This window comes from Schistocerca gregaria, chromosome 3 (assembly GCF_023897955.1).
Source record: "Schistocerca gregaria isolate iqSchGreg1 chromosome 3, iqSchGreg1.2, whole genome shotgun sequence".
NCBI classification, from domain to species: domain Eukaryota; kingdom Metazoa; phylum Arthropoda; class Insecta; order Orthoptera; family Acrididae; genus Schistocerca; species Schistocerca gregaria.
Genome location: NC_064922.1, coordinates 665,904,627 through 665,924,134, shown reverse-complemented (window position 1 = coordinate 665,924,134; position 19,508 = coordinate 665,904,627). Strand labels below are relative to the sequence as shown.

The following is a 19,508-nucleotide window of genomic DNA, read 5'->3' as shown; positions in this document are numbered from 1 at the left end:
TGCTACTCTGCAAGGACGAATTAGTCCCAGGATAATGACGACATTTTAGATGAGCAGCTGCGCAGTGGTAAAAGTGTTGCTCACTAAAATAAATACCGTGTGCCAAAATGACCATGACCTAATACAGATAGGCTGCATCTGTGGCGGGGACTCTAATGTTATCGCGAGTCTCTCATCGGCTTAGAGCAGAGAAATCCGTTTCTGAAGAGTACTATTAATGTAAACGATATATAAATTTTAAATATCAACACATTCAGTGAATTCACTCGCGACAGATATGCTAGCCATAGTATTAATTTTCTAATTATTACGCAACCATTCTGCCGTGACATGCAGCTCATGAAACGCAACTCTACGAAGACGATCTAACGTCGTATTTCTCATCTTCGAGTATTGCTTCCATTATTTTAATACTGCCTTTAGCAGTGGCTTTCGCTGAATGTTATCACCTACACGGAATCGGGTGAGGAGGTGCATGAGGTAAGACGCCGGACCGGATTACCAAATTCCCGTTGCAAGAAGCAGGAGGATTTGAAGAAAAAAATAATTCAAGAACCACACGTCACTAGCATGAAACGCTTACAAATCCATCACGCTCGCCAGGTCTGTGACGAATGAAATTGATGTATCAACTGCTATTATTCATTTGCGACTGACAATTGATACACTATCATTGGAGTAGAATAACGAAGTCTGTGACAACTGAATGTTGTCGGTTCGGCGTTAACCCGTGGACCAATATGAATTCGTAAGCAATAGTTTACGAGGAATTGCGACACACTATACTAAATATGTTCACACGGTCCCGGTTAACAAGCAGTAGTGATTTCTGTTGCCACTTGAGGTTGCCGTCCTCAACTGACTATACCTACCAGTATCTGAGTTAGTGGTGATAGAGTGGAATATATACCGAGTGAACATTAAATCCGCAGAACAGGATTTTTGGCGTCAACTGTCATATCCTGAGAGATCACGTGGCCACGGCTTGTAGGGTTGATCCATAAGCATTTTAAACAGTCCGAATATCGTTGTATCACGTCTGTGATATATATGTGCCGTCAGAAACAAGCCGTGGATATTGTACAAATGTTTTCATTGGGCCGGCCGAGGTGGCCGAGCAGTTATGGGCGCTACAGTCTGGAACCACGCGACCGCTGCGGACGCGGGTTCGAGTCTTGCCTCGGGCATGGATGTGTGTGATGTCCTTAGGTTAGTTAGGTTTAAGTAGTTCTATGACTGTATTACCCAGTTTTTGCTTTAAAAAAATGCTGTAGAGGCCTTGCCCTAAGGTTTCATAGCACCCCAGTGTCACTGCAAGTGAACCGATAGACATCGAATTTAGTGCTGGAAATCAGTGATTTTGACCTGTGTGTTACTTTCGTAGATTTTTATTCATTTTTCTCTTTACAATAGACAAACCGATAGTAATATTTTACATTTTCCATATATATCTGGCGCATTTTAAGGACAAGCCTATATTACATTTCAGATTAACGAATATGGAAATAATTGCAAATTTAACTTCCTTTGAACATTGTTCGAAATATGTGTACTCGTACATTCATTCAACAGATGATTGTTGGGAAAGACAGTACCATGTTTATCTATTACTTGTCCGGTAATTATAGAGCGGTCAGAAATAGTCTGAAAAGCTAGTACGAGTGTTGTAGGGTAGGTTGTTACGAGAAATAATTGCTCAGAAAAAATGGATACATTGCGTCTTTTTCGAGTTGGTTAGCGCTGAAGGATCAAGTAGGTAAAAAGACGAGGACTAGTAGAAATCCTTGGGTAACAGAAGAAATATTGAATTTAATTGATGAAAGGAGAAAATACAAAAATGTAGTAAATGAAGCAGGGAAAAAGGAATACAAACGTCTCAAAAATGAGATCGACAGGAAGTGCAAAATGCCTAAGCAGGGATGGCTAGAGGATAAATGTAAGGATGTAGAGGCTTATCTCACTAGGGGTAAGATAGATACTGCCTACAGGAAAATTAAAGAGACCTTTGGAGAAAAGAGAACCACTTGTATGGATATTAAGAGCTCAGATGGAAACCCAGCTCTAAGTAAAGAAGGGAAAGCAGAAAGGTTGAGGGAGTATTCAGAATGTCTGTACAAGGGCGATGTACTTGAGGACAATATTATGGAAATAGAAGAGGATGTAGATGAAGATGAAATGGGAGATATCATATTGCGTGAAGAGTTTGGTAGAGCACTGAAAGACCTGAGTCGAAACAAGGCCCCGGTAGTAGACAACATTCCATTAGAACTACTGACGGCCTTGGGAGAGCCAGGCCTAACAAAACTCTACCATATGGTGAGCAAGATGTATGAGACAGGCGAAATTCCCTCAGACTTCAAGAAGAATATAGTAATTCCAATCCCAAAGAAAGCAGGTGTTGACAGATGTGAAAATTACCGAACTATCAGTTTAATAAGCCACGGCTGCAAAATACTGCCGCGAATTCTTTACAGACGAATGGAAAAACTAGTAGAAGCCGACCTCGGGGAAGATCAGTTTGGATTCCGTAGAAATATTGGAACACGTGAGGCAATACTGACCCTAAGACTTATCTTAGAAGCTAGATTAAGGAAAGGCAAACCTATGTTTCTAGCATTTGTAGGCTTAGAGAAAGCTTTTGACAATGTTGACTGGAATACTCTCTTCCAAATTCTGAAGGTGGCAGGGGTAAAATATAGGGAGCGAAAGGCTATTTACAATTTGTATAGAAACCAAATGGCAGTTATAAGAGTTGAGGGGCATGAAAGGGAAGCAGTGGTTGGGAAGGGAGTGAGACAGGGTTGTAGCCTGTCCCCGATGTTATTCAATCTGTATATTGAGCAAGCAGTGAAGGAAACAAAAGAAAAATTCGGAGTAGGTATTAAAATCCAGGGAGAAGAAATAAAAATGTTGAGGCTCGCCCATGACATTGTAATTCTGTCAGAGACAGCAAAGGACTTGGAACAGCAGTTGAACGGAATAGACAGTGTCTTGAAAGGAGGATATAAGATGAACATCAACAAAAGCAAAACAAGGATAATGGAATGTAGTCGAATTAAGTCGGGTGATGCTGAGGGAATTAGATTAGGAAATGAGACACTTAAAGTAGTAAAGGAGTTTTGCTATTTGGGGAGCAAAATAAGTGATGACGGTCGAAGTAGAGAGGATATAAAATGTAGACTGGCAATGACAAGGAAAGCATTTCTGAAGAAGAGAAATTTGTTAACATCGAGTATAGATTCAAGTGTCAGGAAGACGTTTCTGAAAGTATTCGTATGGAGTGTAACCATGTATGGAAGTGAAACATGGACGATCAATAATTTGGGCAAGAAGAGAATAGAAGCTTTCGAAATGTGGTGCTACAGAAGAATGCTGAAGATTAGATGGGTAGAGGTGTTGAAGAGGATTGGGGGGAAAAGAAGTTTGTGGCACAACTTGACCAGAAGGGATCGGTTGGTAGGACATGTTCTGAGGCATCAAGGGATCACAAATTTAGCATTGGAGGGCAGTGGGGAGGGTAAAAATCGTAAAGGGAGACCAAGAGATGAATACACTAAGAAGATTCAGAAGGATGTAGGTTGCGGTAGGTACTGGGAGGTGAAACAGCTTGCACAGGATAGAGTAGTATGGAGAGCTGCATCAAAGCAGTCTCAGGACTGAAGACCACAACAACAACAACAACAACAACAACAACAAAAACAGCGCTGAATTTAGCCAATCAGGCCGTTGCGCGCGCTGATTGAAGCGGCTCGGCAGATACAATTCGTGTTAGGTGCTCTCATAGCGTAGATGATAAGACGTGAGTGCTCAGCCTTTGGATCGGGTTCGATTCTTACTACCGTCCCATGTCCAATTTTTGTATCGCTCTTTTGTTCGGGTTTAGGAAACTAAATAAGGAACACGACTGGCGACGTAGTTTCTGGCGGGCTGTTGGCTAATTTCAGTGATAATTAACTCGGAAACGACGCAACGTATCGAATTTTTTCTCAGTTATTGTTTACGTGAACAACCTAACCTACAGCATCGTTCCAAATTTTCCGACTGTTCCTGGCACCCCTGTAGGTCGCGAGACTCGGTGAGCAGCTGAGCCGGACCCAGCAAATGGCGGGGCGCCGCACCGCCCTGCCGGCCTCAGTGCGGCTCGACAGGCTGACAGGGCAGCTCCAGTCGACGCTACGGTCCCCGGCAGTGCGCGTAGGTTCGGTACGTGCCTGCGGCCCCCGTAGCCCAACGGCCAACGGCTTCAACTCCTGCAATCGTGCGAACGCAGAGTACTCACGCACGCCCGCCCAGCTCCGTGTCCCACAAACCACACAGGAAGACACAACCAAGCAAAGATGATACGACGAGGGCCAGAGTCATTCTTTCATTCCTGTACCAGCACACCGTTTACACCAGAAGCTGCCCTGATGGATCTGAGTTACTTGTGCCGCAAGGCGTTAAATGTTGGAAAGAAAACGAGTGGAACTTACAAACTGTTGTCTTGAAACTGTTTAACAGTAGCAAACGGCGGACGGTATCGCCTTCAAATACCGCAGCGTAAAGATCGACCTTCTACATCCAGAAAAAGTGCCAGCTAGGCATCTCATATGTAAACAAGTCGAAATTTGGCTACGAAGGAAATATTGATAGCATTTGCTTACCCGTTTGAGGTAAGTAACTGTTCACGCAGTCTGATGACACGTTCAGTAAATAAAGATTTCAGACTTTTTGTCGAAGCATATTTTCACGAAAGAGTAAGAAAAAAAATGTGTGAGAAATCTTATGCGACTTAACTGGTAAGGTCATCAGTCCCTAAGCTTACACACTATTTAACTTAAATTATCCTAAGGACAAAAAAACACACACACACACACACACACACACACACACACACACACACACACATGCCCGATGGAGGACTCGAACCTCCGCCGGGACCAGCCGCACGGTCCATGACTGCAGCGCCTGAGACCGCTCGGCTAATCCCGCGCAGCGAAATAGTAAGACGCAATAGCTATATACACCATGCGCCGCGATTCCATTGTTGAGTTTTCAGTGTACGGTAAAGGTAATCATTTGATTATTTGTTCTCTGTTGATTTTTTTCTGTTCATGAATGCTTCTATATATTCGTGGAGGTATGTGCCGTCTATGCAACTAAATGAAGGCAGTTTGTTTGTTGCCATACGCGTTTCGCTTCATTTATTTGGGAAGCATCATCAGTGGCCTGAAATACATGTTTCTTTTTATATATACAATAAGCGTATTATCTGCTAGATATAATCTGTTGATATACTACATTTTGTCGGGTTTTTTAGGTTAGAAGCAACTTTTGTAGCACAAGTTCCATAAAATGATGTATCTTTCGTTTTACTTACGATTTCCAGCGCTGCCAACACATATATGTGTTTCTGGTGATGTATTTGCTGGTCTTCATGCTCCAGTTAGCCGAATCAGGTGTTGTTTAGCCAGCCTTCTATATATTATTTGCCTGCAATCTAACATTGACGTTGAAGTACACTGGTTATAGAATATGTGTAAAATCACTTAATGATAAATTTCCTAAATGATGAAACACTTAATCGCGCTCGCGTATCTCCGTTTCAATGCCGCCGCAAAGATATCCACTCTTCATACTCTCAAGGGGAGGCCACGACGTTTGGAACGCGGATTTACTGCAAACTTCGTACACTCGTAGTACTCCATGAGGACAACAAAATGTGTAAGCAATAGCTCGTACTTCTCAAGCGTTATTGAGAAAATCTTAAGATAATTTCGGTCGTCAAATATATACCTGAGCGTGGCCATTTTTACCACCAAGCTGCGGCAGCCGAGTGATTAGCGTTCAAGCCCCGTAATCGCTGCTTTGCTGGATCGAGTCCCGATCGTCAGTTTTTTTTATTATCAACACAGTTATTTTCTTTACTATTTATTTTACAATTGATGTAATGGGAAAAAATACGTGTAATCGGATGAACTTTTATTAAATTTACAATGTATTTGGCAGTGTACAAATTTTTATTATCACAAATAATATAGTAGTTCATAACTTTATGTGTTCCATGTTTTGAAGAAAAATACCATCCTGCAACTTGTACTCGTAATGTCGAAAGCGACGATTAATTGTACTTGTTTCGAAAGCCGTGTATGCCGGTCAAAACTTGTAGGTAACCGGCAGCTTCGGGCTCCTTCCAGGTATAAGGGATTTCTCAAATCACGGACAAACATACACTTTCAGTATCACTTTATGCGTTTGGTCGTTTACTGGTCGATAGTTATGAAAATTACATTATTTGTGATAATAAAATTGTGTAGACAGCCAAATAACATTGCAAATTTAATAAAAGTTCATTCGATTACAAGTATTTTTCCCATTATAACGATTGTAATATAAATAGTAAAGAAAATGACTGTGTTGAAAATAAAAAAAAAGAAACTGAGGAACGGGACTCGATCCATCAATTACGGGGCTTTTTTTTATCTCATTTTGTTTGTTTTCGTTCGTTGCATCTGCTCGGGGTGGACGTCGTAAGACGCCCGTATAAGTTCGTCGTTGATCGATTACTTTTTTTTTCTCGGAGGGCACCTAACCCTCTGACAGAACACGCTGAGCTAGCGCTAACCACTCGGCTGCCGCCTCTTCATGGGAAAAATGGCCACGCGCAGGAGTATATTGGACAACCGAAATTATCTTGCGATTTTCTCAATAAAGCTTGAGAACTGAGCGCTGCTGCTTACACATTTTGTTGTCCTCATGGAGTACTACGAGTGTACGAAGTTTGTAGTAAATCCGCGTTCCAAACGTCGTGGCTTCCCCTTGTCAGTTAATAGAAGGAATAATGCTTTTTGTTGACCCATGTAACTCCCATTCTATTTCGCGATAACTTCAGCTACGAGCGTCGTTTCCTAACCATGAAAGGTGCCATTGAATGTTGACGTCTATCCTGACGTCTGATAAGCTTATCAGTTGCAGGCGCAGGTCTCTGAGCAGTTAATGTCGCAAATGACATACAGATGGCTTTAGGAGATAACGCACAGTTTTTCCGCCCCTGTAGATATTGTTATCTCGATCAGAGAGTGGCAGTACAGAGAGTTGACAGTTGCACAAGCTGTTGTGTTATGTCGCGATAACGACGACGTCATACATTTCAGGGTCTGAAGAGTGGAAGGGGGAACTCTGTGAACAGAGATAAACGTTAAGATGTCAGAGTGTGAGTAAGCGACGTATATCCCAAGTGGTAATGGGGTCATACTATAACGTACGATAAATAAGACGAGAATCTCTGTCGTTGACCATGTTTTTTAACAGTAATTTTCATGCATACGTAAAGTTGCAACTGTTAAAATTGCTGAATATTGAAAAACTGTCAACAGAGAGCTTGTCTCTCATAAATTCTAATGTCTGCATGATTAAACTTATGTACGATTTCGTTCTGCCATTATTTTGTTGCATTCTTTAAAAATTAGTTAATGCCCCTTCTTTGGTTTTCAAATTTAAGCGTTGACTTGATAATTTATTCATATTTTGTCAATTGTGTTTTCTGTCGTGAATAAGCGTAGTAATTTTTTGTTCGCTCAAAAACCATAGCGTCTACCTAACCAGCCAAAGAGATGCAGCATATTGAATCTTTCACGTATTACTTTAGAAATGAAATTACCCAAAAGTAGACCGTAAGAATATCGTTTGTCAGGGTTAAACTTCCATCCGCTGTTCAGATTTCCCATATAATTTGAAAAAAAAAAAGTTAAAAACATCAGAAGCTCTATCAACGTGAGTATTTGAGTCAGTCTCCATGCTTTTCATAACGGTATTTATGAATGTAAACTGCACCAAATAGGTTAAAAAATAGGCAGTTTTTGTGTCCGGCGAGTGCTTTACTAGGTATGGTCCTATTGTATATAATATTGTCCTGACTTCCTCAAACGTGTGAGCTGAATTATACTCGTCGGACAGTTCTGGGGGGTTACAGTTTTTGTGGAGCACAAAGGCACTTAATTTTTCCCTACTAACAAATCATTACCAAAGATGAAAGAAGCAATAAGTGACAATATATACAGGGTGGTCCATTGACCGTGGCCGGGCCAAATATCTCACTAAGTAAGCGTCAAACGAAAAAACCACAAAGAACGAAACTTGTCTAGCTTGAAGGGGGAAACGAGATGGCGCTATGGTTGGCCCACCAGATGGCGCTGCATAGGTCAAACGGATATCAACTGCGTTTTTTTAAAATAGGAACCCCCATTCTTTGTTACATATTCGTGTAGTACGTAAGGAAATATGAATGTTTTAGTTGGACCACTTTTACCGCTTTGTGATAGATGGCGCTGTAATAGTCATAAACGCATAAGTACGTGGTATCACTTAACATTCCGCCAGTGCCGACAGTATTTGCTTCGTGATACATTACCCTTGTTAAAATGGACCGTTTACCACTTGCGGAAAAGGTCGATACCTTGTTGATGTATGGCTATTGTGATCAAAATGCCCAACGGGCGTGTGCTATGCATGCTGCTCGGTATCCTGGACGACATCATCTAAGTGTGCGGACCGGTCGCCGGATAGTTACATTATTTAAGGAAACAGGAAGTGTTCAGCCACATGTGAAACGTCAACCACGACCCGCAACAAATGATGATGCCCAGTAGGTGCTCTGGCTGCTGTCGCGGCTAATTACACACATCAGTGTTGACAATCTTTATTCCTTGTATTGGTCGATAAGCATTTTAGGTACCCACTTTGCAGACGATTTGTGATACGCAAGCTATTCCGTGACAGCCTTCGTAAATAGTTGTGCATAAAAAATCAGGAAATTCTGCGTCCTGAGTACATTTCCTCACTCTGGATGCTCGGTCTCCTACTCCGCTCGTCATCATGCAAATGTGCTTGCCCACATTTAAATTCTCCACGCTATTGGCTGATTTTCCCCTCTCTCATTACTGTGGACCCACAAACTAGGCACAGTCTCGATAAAAGTAGAGTAACTGTAGATCCTGTTACATGCAAAAATCGAATTACAACATACATTTGGTAAGTGCAAGGAGCAACTACTTTGCGATGCGATTGTCATTTGCCTGCATTAACAGTCAAACAGCTATCTGCGACTTCGTTAACAATCAGTAGGCGGCTCTGCATCAGCACCCCCTTCAGGAGGTACTGTCTGCATTCATGCAAATTTGTCTGAGCTGCCAATATTTAAATATAAGTAAACGTGTCACGTAAATGTGCCCAACGAGGACACAGACACTCTCTTCTACAATTACCATTGGAAATAAATCATCTGGGCCCCTATTCTGTATCTTTCCGCCATTTTGCCGATCGGTCCTGCATGCGAGCGCAACGAACGGTCTTGTTTTCGAAGGAGAGCTCCAACATTATTCTTTAAGCATTTCGGAAGCGATGTTGAACGGTCCTAAAGAACCGAAACTCGTGTTTTCAGCTCTCCTCACGCCAACCTATCAAAAGCAATGTGTCCCAGCTCCGCGCATGCGCACTGCAGCGCCACAGCGGCACGAACTTGTGTAGCGACTAGCTGCCGCCTCAGGCACGCTACTCTTCACAGTACCGAAAAGTATGGTTAGAGTACATAATACTGTTCAAATTTCGCTGACCATGTCCCTCCATGAATGGGTGATAGCGATAGAATATTGACTGTGTTCTAGAAACTGTCATAAATGTCACTTTATGTCACTTTATTCTCATTCACATCGACGTCTTGTTTTGGATTTTATGTTTCACAAATAAAAGAAGCGAACGCGTTTGGCAATAAACAAACTGCTTTCAGTTAGTTGCATAAATAGAGCGCTTCTCCACAAACCTGAAAAATTGTTTAGGAGAGTGTCAAAGAATAATAAGATGCATAGAATGTGGTTGTAATCGCTCCTAGAGATCCAAATGATGAAGTAGCCTACTTTCCTATATGATACATCAACGATTTGGTTCGTAAAAGCAATTTTAAAAAACGCCATTTCGAGAACGTGTGGCGAGTTCAGCTGTAGAAGTTGGGTGTAGTTTATAACATTCATCTGATGAATCATAACGTTTGAAATATAGTCTGAAAATATTGTGGCGGAAATCTTTCATCTCTGTCTTCTATTGTAAATACCTGTGACAAGCTAGAGTATAAAGACGCTTGATGCTATTTTTATTCGCAGTAATTTAAGTTATGCTCTTAGATTCCTGTCTGACCACACTTTCGGAAATCACTACGTATTCAGAAAAAATTGTGACTTATTTGTGACAAGAAAAAGTATAAATGTCACTGTCAGTTGTTTCACCCACAGGAATTTCATGTTTCGTGTCTTAAACATATGGAAGTCACGAAATCGACGATACTCGTTACTGAGAGAGCGCGTTCTTACGTGTAAATAACAAGGAATATTTCAAGAAAATGGTTCAAATGGTTCTGAGCACTATGGGACTTAACATCTGAGGTCATCAGTCCCCTAGAACTTAGAACTACTTAAACCTAACTATGCCGGCCGCGGTGGTCTAGTGGTTCTAGGCACTCAGTCCGGAACCGCGCGACTGCTACAGTCGCAGTTTCGAATCCTGCCTCGGGCAGGGATATGTATGATGTCCTTAGGTTAGCTAGGTTTAAGTAGTTCTAAGTTCTAGGCGACTGATGACCACAGATGTTAAGTCCCATAGTGCTCAGAGCCATTTGAACCATTTTTGAAACCTAACTAAGGACATCACACACATCGGTGCCCGAAGCAGGATTCGAACCTGCGATCGCAGCGGTCGCGCGGTTCAAGACGACGCGCCTAGAACCGCTCGTCCACACCGGTCTGCGATTATTTCAGAAAAATGGTTAACTTTAACGGTTAACGAAATCTAGAATTAGCTACAAACACGAAGAGAAAAAAAAATTTTGGTTTCACGCGGTATGGGAACCTACGACCTTCGAGCCAACTTCGCTATTACAACTCGCATGCCTTAGGTGCTTTATTCCACGTAACAGTCCAGAAAGAGGCAGGCTGAGTTCGTTGCCGAATGATGCGGGAGTGAGTCGTAAATATCTGAATTTTTGGAGGGTTTCCTCTATCACGCTGCAGAAAATTCCTTTGGATCGTTACTTAAAAGTTTTCGATGGTTAATAAGAAAATCTTTTGCGTAGAAAAGTACGTGTAGTCATTAGTAAATTCAGCTAACACTCATGTGACATACGTAAGCAGAGCTGACCTTTTGAAATTTAATGATTTTTTTAAAACTCTTAATTACGTAAAAATAACAAGTATTTTGTGAGAATATTGACCTAATCTGTTTTTTTATGTTATAATCATTCACAGTAACAACAGTACAAACCATATTACTAACAAAGTAAAATAGTCTATTATGAACTCACTTTCCAACTGTACACATCCTGGTGATTCTTTAGTAACACAATCACTAAATTCGAAGCCAAATCCGCTCAATATGTTTAAAATAACAAATTCTAGGTGTAAATAAATCACACCGAACCGAATGAGAGGGCCATGCCAAAATCCAGAACCTCTCGGTACAATTGTCGAAAAATCGGCAGGAGGACTGATCGGTAACAGGTTTCAGAAGCTTACGGAATATGAACTTCGGATAAGGAACCGAAAATGACGTCACCACCGAGTTTAATCTACTCCACCGATCGGTATGAACGATACAAAATAGGGCCCCTGGTGTGAGCTCTGACAGGTGGCATAATGGTATGTACTGTGCGCTATGTACAGCAAATCTATGCATACCGGTTTAGAACCCCTCGGCCATTAAATGTGGAAATGAACTCTGTCTAACTTTGAGATGCAACCACCATTTTCAAAACCTGTTCACAAACTAGTTTCTCAGAACAGTTAATTCATGTCATATGAATAGGCTCTGTTGTACGTTCTTGGGGAACACATTACTGCCAACTTCTAATATTTCACTTTCTTAGAACAGTGTTAATGCCCAGTCGTGCCTCTATACAGGGTGTTACAAAAAGGTACAGCCAAAATTTCAGGAAACTTTCGTCACACAAAATAAAGAAAATATGTTATGTGGACATTTGTCCGGAAACGCTTAATTTCCATGTTAGAGCTCATTTCAGTTTCGTCAGTATGTACTGTACTTCCTCGATTCACCGCCAGTTGGACCAATTGAAGGAAGGTAATGTTGGCTTCGGTGCTTGCGTTGACATGCGACTCATTGCTCTACAGTACTAGCATCAAGCACATCAGTACATAGCATCAACAGGTTAGTGTTCATCACGAGCGTGGTTTTGCAGTCAGTGCAATGTTTACAAATGCGGGGCAATAGCCGTGGCGCGGTACGTTTGTATCGAGACAGATTTCCAGAACGAAGGTGTCCCGTCAGGAAGACGTTCGAAGCAATTGATCGGTGTCTAAGGGAGCACGGAACATTCCAGCCTATGACTCGCGATTGGGGAAGACCTAGAACGACGAGGACACCTGTAATGGATGAGGCAGTTGACGATAACCCTAATGTCAGCGTCAGAGAAGTTGCTGCTGTACAAGGTACCACGTCACTGTATGGAGAGTACTACGGGAGAACCAGTTGTTTCCGTACCATGTACAGCGTGTGCAGGCAGTATCAGCAGCTGATTGGCCTCCACGGGTACACTTCTGCGAATGGTTCATCCAACAATGTGTCAATCCTCATTTCAGTGCAAATGTTCTCTTTACGGATGAGGCTTCATTCCAACGTGATTAAATTGTAAATTTTCACAATCGACATGTGTGGGCTGACGAGAATCCGCACGCAATTGTGCAATCACGACATCAACACAGATTTTCTGTGAGCGTTTGGGCAGGCATTGTTGGTGATGTCTTGATTGGGCCCCATGTTCTTCCATCTACGCTCAACGGAGCACGTTATCATGATTTCATACGGGATACTCTACCTGTGCTGCTAGAACATGTGCCTTTACAAGTAGGACACAACATGTGGTTCATGCACGATGGAGCTCCTGCACATTTCAGTCAAAGTGTTCGTACGCTTCTCAACAACAGATTCGGTGACCGATGGATTGGTAGAGGCGGACCAATTCCATGGCCTCCACGCTCTCCTGACCTTGACCCTCTTGACTTTCATTTATGGGGGGCTCGTATTGTGGATGGCTGTGATACAATACGCCATTCTCCAGGGCTGCATCAGCTCATCAGGGATTCCATGCGACGGAGGGTGGATGCATGTATCCTTGCTAACGGAGGACATTTTGAACATTTCCTGTAACAAAGTGTTTGAAGTCACGCTGGTACGTTCTGTTGCTGTTTGTTTCAATTCCATGATTAATGTAATTTGAAGAGAAGTAATAAAATGAGCTGTAACATGGAAAGTAAGCGTTTCCGGACACATGTCCACATAACATATTTTCTTTCTTTGTGTGTGAGGAATGTTTCCTGGAAGTTTGGCCGTACCTTTTTCTAACACCATGTAGATAAAAAAAATTGAATTGTTCATGTTCTCAGAGGTCATAGGATGATGATTATTTTTATCTCCTTGATACCAGAAACGGTAGGTACCATTAACCCCCTCCCTCCTACTCATCCTCATCCTCCTCCTCTCCCTCTCCCTCTCCCTCTCCTCGTCCCCCTCTCCTTCCGTTTTTTGGGGAGAGGGAGTTGTGTGAACGAAGGAAGAATCTTGCGCTACAGTTAGACCATGTATCTTCACAAGTCGAAAAGTACCAAAATTATGTTATGTCCTGTTGTGATCTCATCTTGATAACTGACCGTGCAACAGGTCTTGACTGCTGGTAGCGATCAAATTAGATGTTTATTGCTGTTGCTGTTGGGAGTTGCGACCTTTTAAGGTGAATTACCTTTTGAAAGTTGACCAGTGCGTAGTGTGTGCCTTTTGCTGAAGTAATCCTCCTGGTAATTCTTGTTGAGCTTAGGTGCCTTTACGAGGGGCTTGTGTTTTTAATTCCAGATATCGGAAGGCGTTATCAGCGTTATCTGGCGGCCGGCTGCGCGCACCGGAACCCTTGCGATAAGCGGCCCGCAGATCCCCGTCCCGAGGCGCCACGCAGCTCTGCCAGCACACGTCGCGGCTCTGCGCATTCCTCGGCCCGGCCCGGTGAGTCTGCGCATTGTTTCGCTGCCGAAAAGCTGGTGTTCCGCGAGGAACTGGAGGCGCTCAGCGTCTGCCGCAGACTTCTTGCTCTGAGTTAGTTGAGAGTGTCAGAAGGGCAAATTCTAATTTCTGTCATAATATCGTCAGTGGTTTGTGACAGGAAGGGCGGGGTTCAGTGGAAGGGAGAAAGGGAGAGAGTGGGGGTTGGCGCAAAGATAAATAATGCAAGAGGAGAAGGTCGTCTCAAAAACACTTGCACATGCAACCTATCGGCAAAAGCTGTTACAAAACATTTCTTCTTCTTCCTCTTCTTCTCCTCCTCCTCCTCCATTGGATGTCGTATCTTACTGGTGCTTGTCAACTTTCGTGGATTAGTTTTTACCTTCCCGAATAGACTATATTATTACTTTATTTTATCCATTACAAAAGGTTTGTAAATGCCTGCGATTGTAAAAACAATGGGTTTGTTAATGACATAACTTTTATTGCTGTCAGTCAGGATTTTTTTTAAATTTTAAATCCTTCACGACGCGTTTCCGTGAATGATTTCCATTCTCATGTGCGTTTTTGCTTGTATTGTATTGTGGCATTTATGCATGGTGTTTTAGTAGTGTGAGATGCAACATTATTCTGCTGCCTTTGCTGTGACATGTAAACACGCGCTGTTGTGTTATCTTGTAAAGTGAAGTGTCATTGGAATGACTCCTTACCCTCTCCCTTAAAACCCACATCCTTTCGTCTTTCCCTCTCTTTCCCTCTTTCCTGATGAAGCAACCGTGGGTTGCGAAAGCTTGAAATGTGTGTGTGTTTGTGTGTTTTTTATTGTGTCTATCTACCAGCGCTTTCTCGTTTGGTAAGTCACAGCATCTTTGATTGGCGAGTTTGAAAAAAAAAATACATTTTGCTTAAGGTTTACTTATAGTCTACGCACGCTGAAGCTCGCACGTATTAAGTCACCCAGACAGGTTACAGTGCAGAGTACACGGTGAAAGCAACAAATGGTTCCAAATGGTTCAAATGGCTCTGAGCACTATGGGACTTTTGAGATCATCAGTCCCCTAGAACTTAGAACTACTTAAACCTAACTAACCTAAGGACATCGCACACATCCATGCCCGAGGCAGGATTCGAACCTGCGACCGTAGCGGTCACGCGGTTCGAGACTGAAGCCGAAGTCGACAGATTCTGTGCTAGTTCCTTAACACGGAAGCAATCTACTCTGTGTTACAAAAGCAGTCGTACTAGTTTTAAGGCATATTTGCCAATATCTACAATCGACTTGAAAAAACATTTCTTTTTTTCTTTTTATTGCTAGACGCCGACATTCACAGGATGTGAGAGTTCTGTTTCCTGTAGGGAATTGTCTGTTGCGGTTTCTACATGTTTTATAAACTGTTCTTTTATTACTAATACTGTTGCATGTGTTTCAGTTTGTGCGTTTCTGCAATTCACACGGTAAATCCTACAGCTGCTTATCGATTACTGTGTGACGGAGAGAGTATTTAGCAAACTAAGTACGGGGTGAATATCTCTGTTCATTAGAATCATCATTACATGTTTCAGTCGACATTTTGCTCGTATTTAGAAACTTCAGAAATGGCCTTATTACAGCAACACGATTTCAGACTATTTCCGAAATGTGTACTCGTTAACGAAGTACCATTGGCCAGATTATAATTGCGTTAGTATGAATGACGACCGGGCATCACAGGTTGTGTAAACTGACAGAAATTGGTTTTATTTGGTGCGTTGGCGGTGATGAAGCCGGGTCATTGCATTAGAGGCGCGGAATATCACAGCAGGGCGCGCCGGATCGCGTTTCGGCCGCGCGGCCCATCGTCAGCGCGCCGTGGCGTGCCGCTTAATCACCCGCGTCGCCGGGACACGGCGCTCCGTTTCATTATTTAACAGGCCGGCCTGTCGTGCTGGAAAATTGCCGCAATACCGCTCCTGAATGCAGCGAGGCCGCAAGCACCCCGGGCAATTGCCCCTTAATCATCACGTCGCGTGCGGCCGTATCAGCGGCTGGCCGATGGGTATTTAAAGCTCACCAGACACTGGCTGTTCAGGAGGCTCACTGATAACAATCGGCTTGTGTTCGTTCGAGCGTTGTTGATTCAAGATAGTTCCTTCAAGTCGGCGCAATCTCCTTGCTGACAAAGTATGTTGTTGTCGAATGGTAAATGCTACCACCAGCAGTTACAGGTCATGTCATGATATCAAAATGTTTTACCTTTGTTTTTGAAGTCCTAATCACCGTGGTTTGCTAGTAACAGAGCTGGCTGCGGGTGCAAAGACAATTACTGTGGCCTTCTTTGGGGTTACCATATGAAGGTTGATTTTTAAATTTATTAAAAGTAGCAGTTGTTATTTTCGTTGAAACAAAATTTCGGTGCCCCCATGTTTCGCATTGAGCTTAGTCCATTTCGGGCATGGAAATTCAAATTTCCTAATTCCCCATAAGGTAAATTATGCTTGAAATTCGTTTACATCTTAGCAACTTCATCATTTCTTCCCTCCGTTTTTTTAAAGCTTATGTAACACAAAAAGTTACCGGGTGCTCAAGTTGGGCATAAGATCGTCGAGGAACTATTTCAAGGCACAGCTCCTCCACTATTACAACAGCCAATGGGTGAGCCGGCAAATTGTCTTCCTTAGAACGTTAATCTCGCTTACTTCTGGTTCAACTTACACAAACAGAGCTATAAGTTTGCGCAGTAATTGCTAAAAACACATAAAAAAGTCTACGACACTTAGCCCATCGACTACGTATAATTCAGTGCACTTTCTTAATTCTCATCGTCTATTTTGTCTGTAAATTTATTTTTTGTGGATCTACTTTTGCCTGCAGGTGCATATATAAGTCAGTAAGTTCTTCCAAACATATCTTTTTTTCCAAAGCACAAAGGAGGTACCCAGACGCGTCAGGTTCTTTACGTGCAGACTTCTTGAAAGATGAACAAGTTCACCCGAAATACGCTCTATTTTCTTGCTTATATTTCTTGCTGAATCTTAATATGACAGCCCTATGTTATAATGTAATATATATTTTATGACCCGTTTCTACAGATAACAACAGGAGGTGAAGGGGCGCCATGGACGTCCATCGATTTAGTTTCTATGTAAATTAGACTCTGTAATTATATAGCAGCCAAACAATTTCTTGTTATATTTAGGAGTTTGAACAAAACCGTTACATTTGTGAATATTGACTTCATTTAACAATATTTCGCGCTGTTTACAGAGACTTTCTTTGACCTTATAAATCCAATGTCGCAATGGATGAGTTGCATAAAACCTGAGAGATTTCGATTGCTATAAATCCAGAAACTTGCAAAACCACATGCCAGTAACACAAATTTTACCGTAACACCTATGAAAAATGTGAATTTGTAGTTTGAACATTTTATGTTACGGACCGAGGGTACTGTGAGATAAAGTTTTACTGCCAAAGTATAGTGTGTCAACTTGGATTTTCTGTAATAGAAGGGCATCACATTTTTCGTTGCATCTGAAATATTTTTCGTATTTTGTTTTTTGGTTTTGGTCGAACAACTGTGTTTTTATGGAATGGTGTAGACGTGTTCGTATGAAGGTCAGATGAGCGACATTTCCTTTTCAGCAAAGATGAGAAACGACTGGAGGTTACGTTATGAGGTTAAGGCTACCTTCATAATGTGGACCTGTTGTACTGCCTACTGCTGAGAAGTATCCATGTGACATGAGTGAGGCAGAGAGCCGGGTGTCCATTGTTACATGTTAGGTTCTAAAAAACATCGTTAATGTGTGTCAACAATGTATGACTGACTTGTTTACATGAAAGGGGCGTCACAGCTTTTCTGTTTACTAATACTCCCGGAATATTATCAGCCAAATTGTTGATTTATGTGGCTATGGTATTGGTAGCTGCTGGATAAATAGTTCATTAATGTTACAACTGTGCATAAAACTGTTAAAATTCGTTTTTCGTCAGGCCGCATATCTTGTCTTATTCAGTTAAGACTTTGTGAACGGTGTGGATCCCGTCTGTTTCATGCTTACAATGAGGCCGTGCAAAATGAATAATATGCTACCACACTATTATTTGCTGAAAAAGCGTTCATTGTGACGCCCTTAAATCACAAGCAACGTATACGAATAGATACCCTTGCGTCCCAAGAGATAGCATTTCATTTCTAGACGTAAGTTGAAGTGAGGACAAATGTATCTGTAGTTCTCGATGGATTTCTGTCGTTTTCGGTCGACATCACCAATTATTCGAATCCCTTACACCTCTAAGCGCAAGAGAAGAATCAGAAGAAAATATGGCGACCAAGACTGATCCTTTCCAACGGAAATTAGACCTATAGAAAATCAACTTTATATTTATTTCGGGACGTAGTCATTTTTCCACAACTCGTGGCAGACAGTTGAGGAGCAGGACTTTATTAAATGTTACCACAAGAGCAATATGCATTTTTTCACTGTCAAGCTGTTAATACCGGATGATCAAAAAGTCAGTACAAATATGAAAACTGAATAAATCACGGAATAATGTAGATAGAGAGGTACAAATCTACACACATGCTTGGAATGACATGGGGTTTTATTAGAACCAGAAAAATACAAAAGTTCAAAAAATGTCCGAGAGATGGCGCTTCATCTGATCAGAATAGCAATAATTAGCATAACAATTATGACAAAGCAAAGATGATGATCTTTACAGGAAATGCTCAATATGTCCACCATCATTCATCAACAATAGCTCTAGTCGAGGAATAATGTTGTGAACAGCACTGTAAAGCATGTCCGGAGTTATGGTGAGGCATTGGCGTCGGATGTTGTCTTTCAGCATCCCTAGAGATGTCGGTCGATCACGATACACTTGCGACTTCAGATAACCCCGAAGCCAATAATCGCACGGACTGAGGTCTGGGGACCTGGGAGGCCAAGCATGACGAAAGTGGCGGCAGAGCATACGATCATCACCAAACGACGCCCGCAAGAGATCTTTCACGCATCTAGCAATATGGGGTGGAGCGCCAACCTGCATAAACATCGTACGTTGCAGCAGGTGTTCATCAGCCAGGCTGGGGATGATGCGATTCTGTAACATATTCGCGTACCTCTCACCCGTCACGGTAGCAGTTACAAAACCAGAATCGCTCATTTCCTCGAAGAAAAAAGACCTGATAACGGTAGATGTGGTAAAACCAACCCATACCGTGACTTTCTCGTCGATCAATGGAGATTCCACGACAGTTCTAGATTTTCGGTAGCTCAAATTCTGCAGTTGTGGGCGTTGACAGACCCTCGGAGCGTGAAATGAGCTTCGTCGGTCCACAACACGTTACTCAACCAATCGTCATCTTCCGCCATCTTTCGAAACGCCCACACCGGAAATGCCCTCCGCTTCACTAAAGCGCCCAGTTCATGATGCAGATGGACTTTGTACAGATAGCATAGGAGGGTACGCCTAAGTGCCAACCATACAGTAGTAT

General features: G+C 42.3%; 1 protein-coding gene across 3 annotated transcripts in view; it reads left to right on the top strand.

Annotated features, from left to right (window-relative positions):
- Nucleotides 1-19,508, top strand: part of LOC126356325 (calmodulin-binding transcription activator 1) — a 1,852,577-nt gene that overhangs the window by 154,768 nt on the left and 1,678,301 nt on the right. For all 3 annotated transcript variants that reach the window (XM_050007298.1, XM_050007299.1, XM_050007300.1), the window contains exon 2: nucleotides 13,885-14,031. The gene's annotated coding sequence lies outside the window, so the exon portion shown is untranslated. The remainder of the gene's footprint in view (nucleotides 1-13,884; nucleotides 14,032-19,508) is intronic.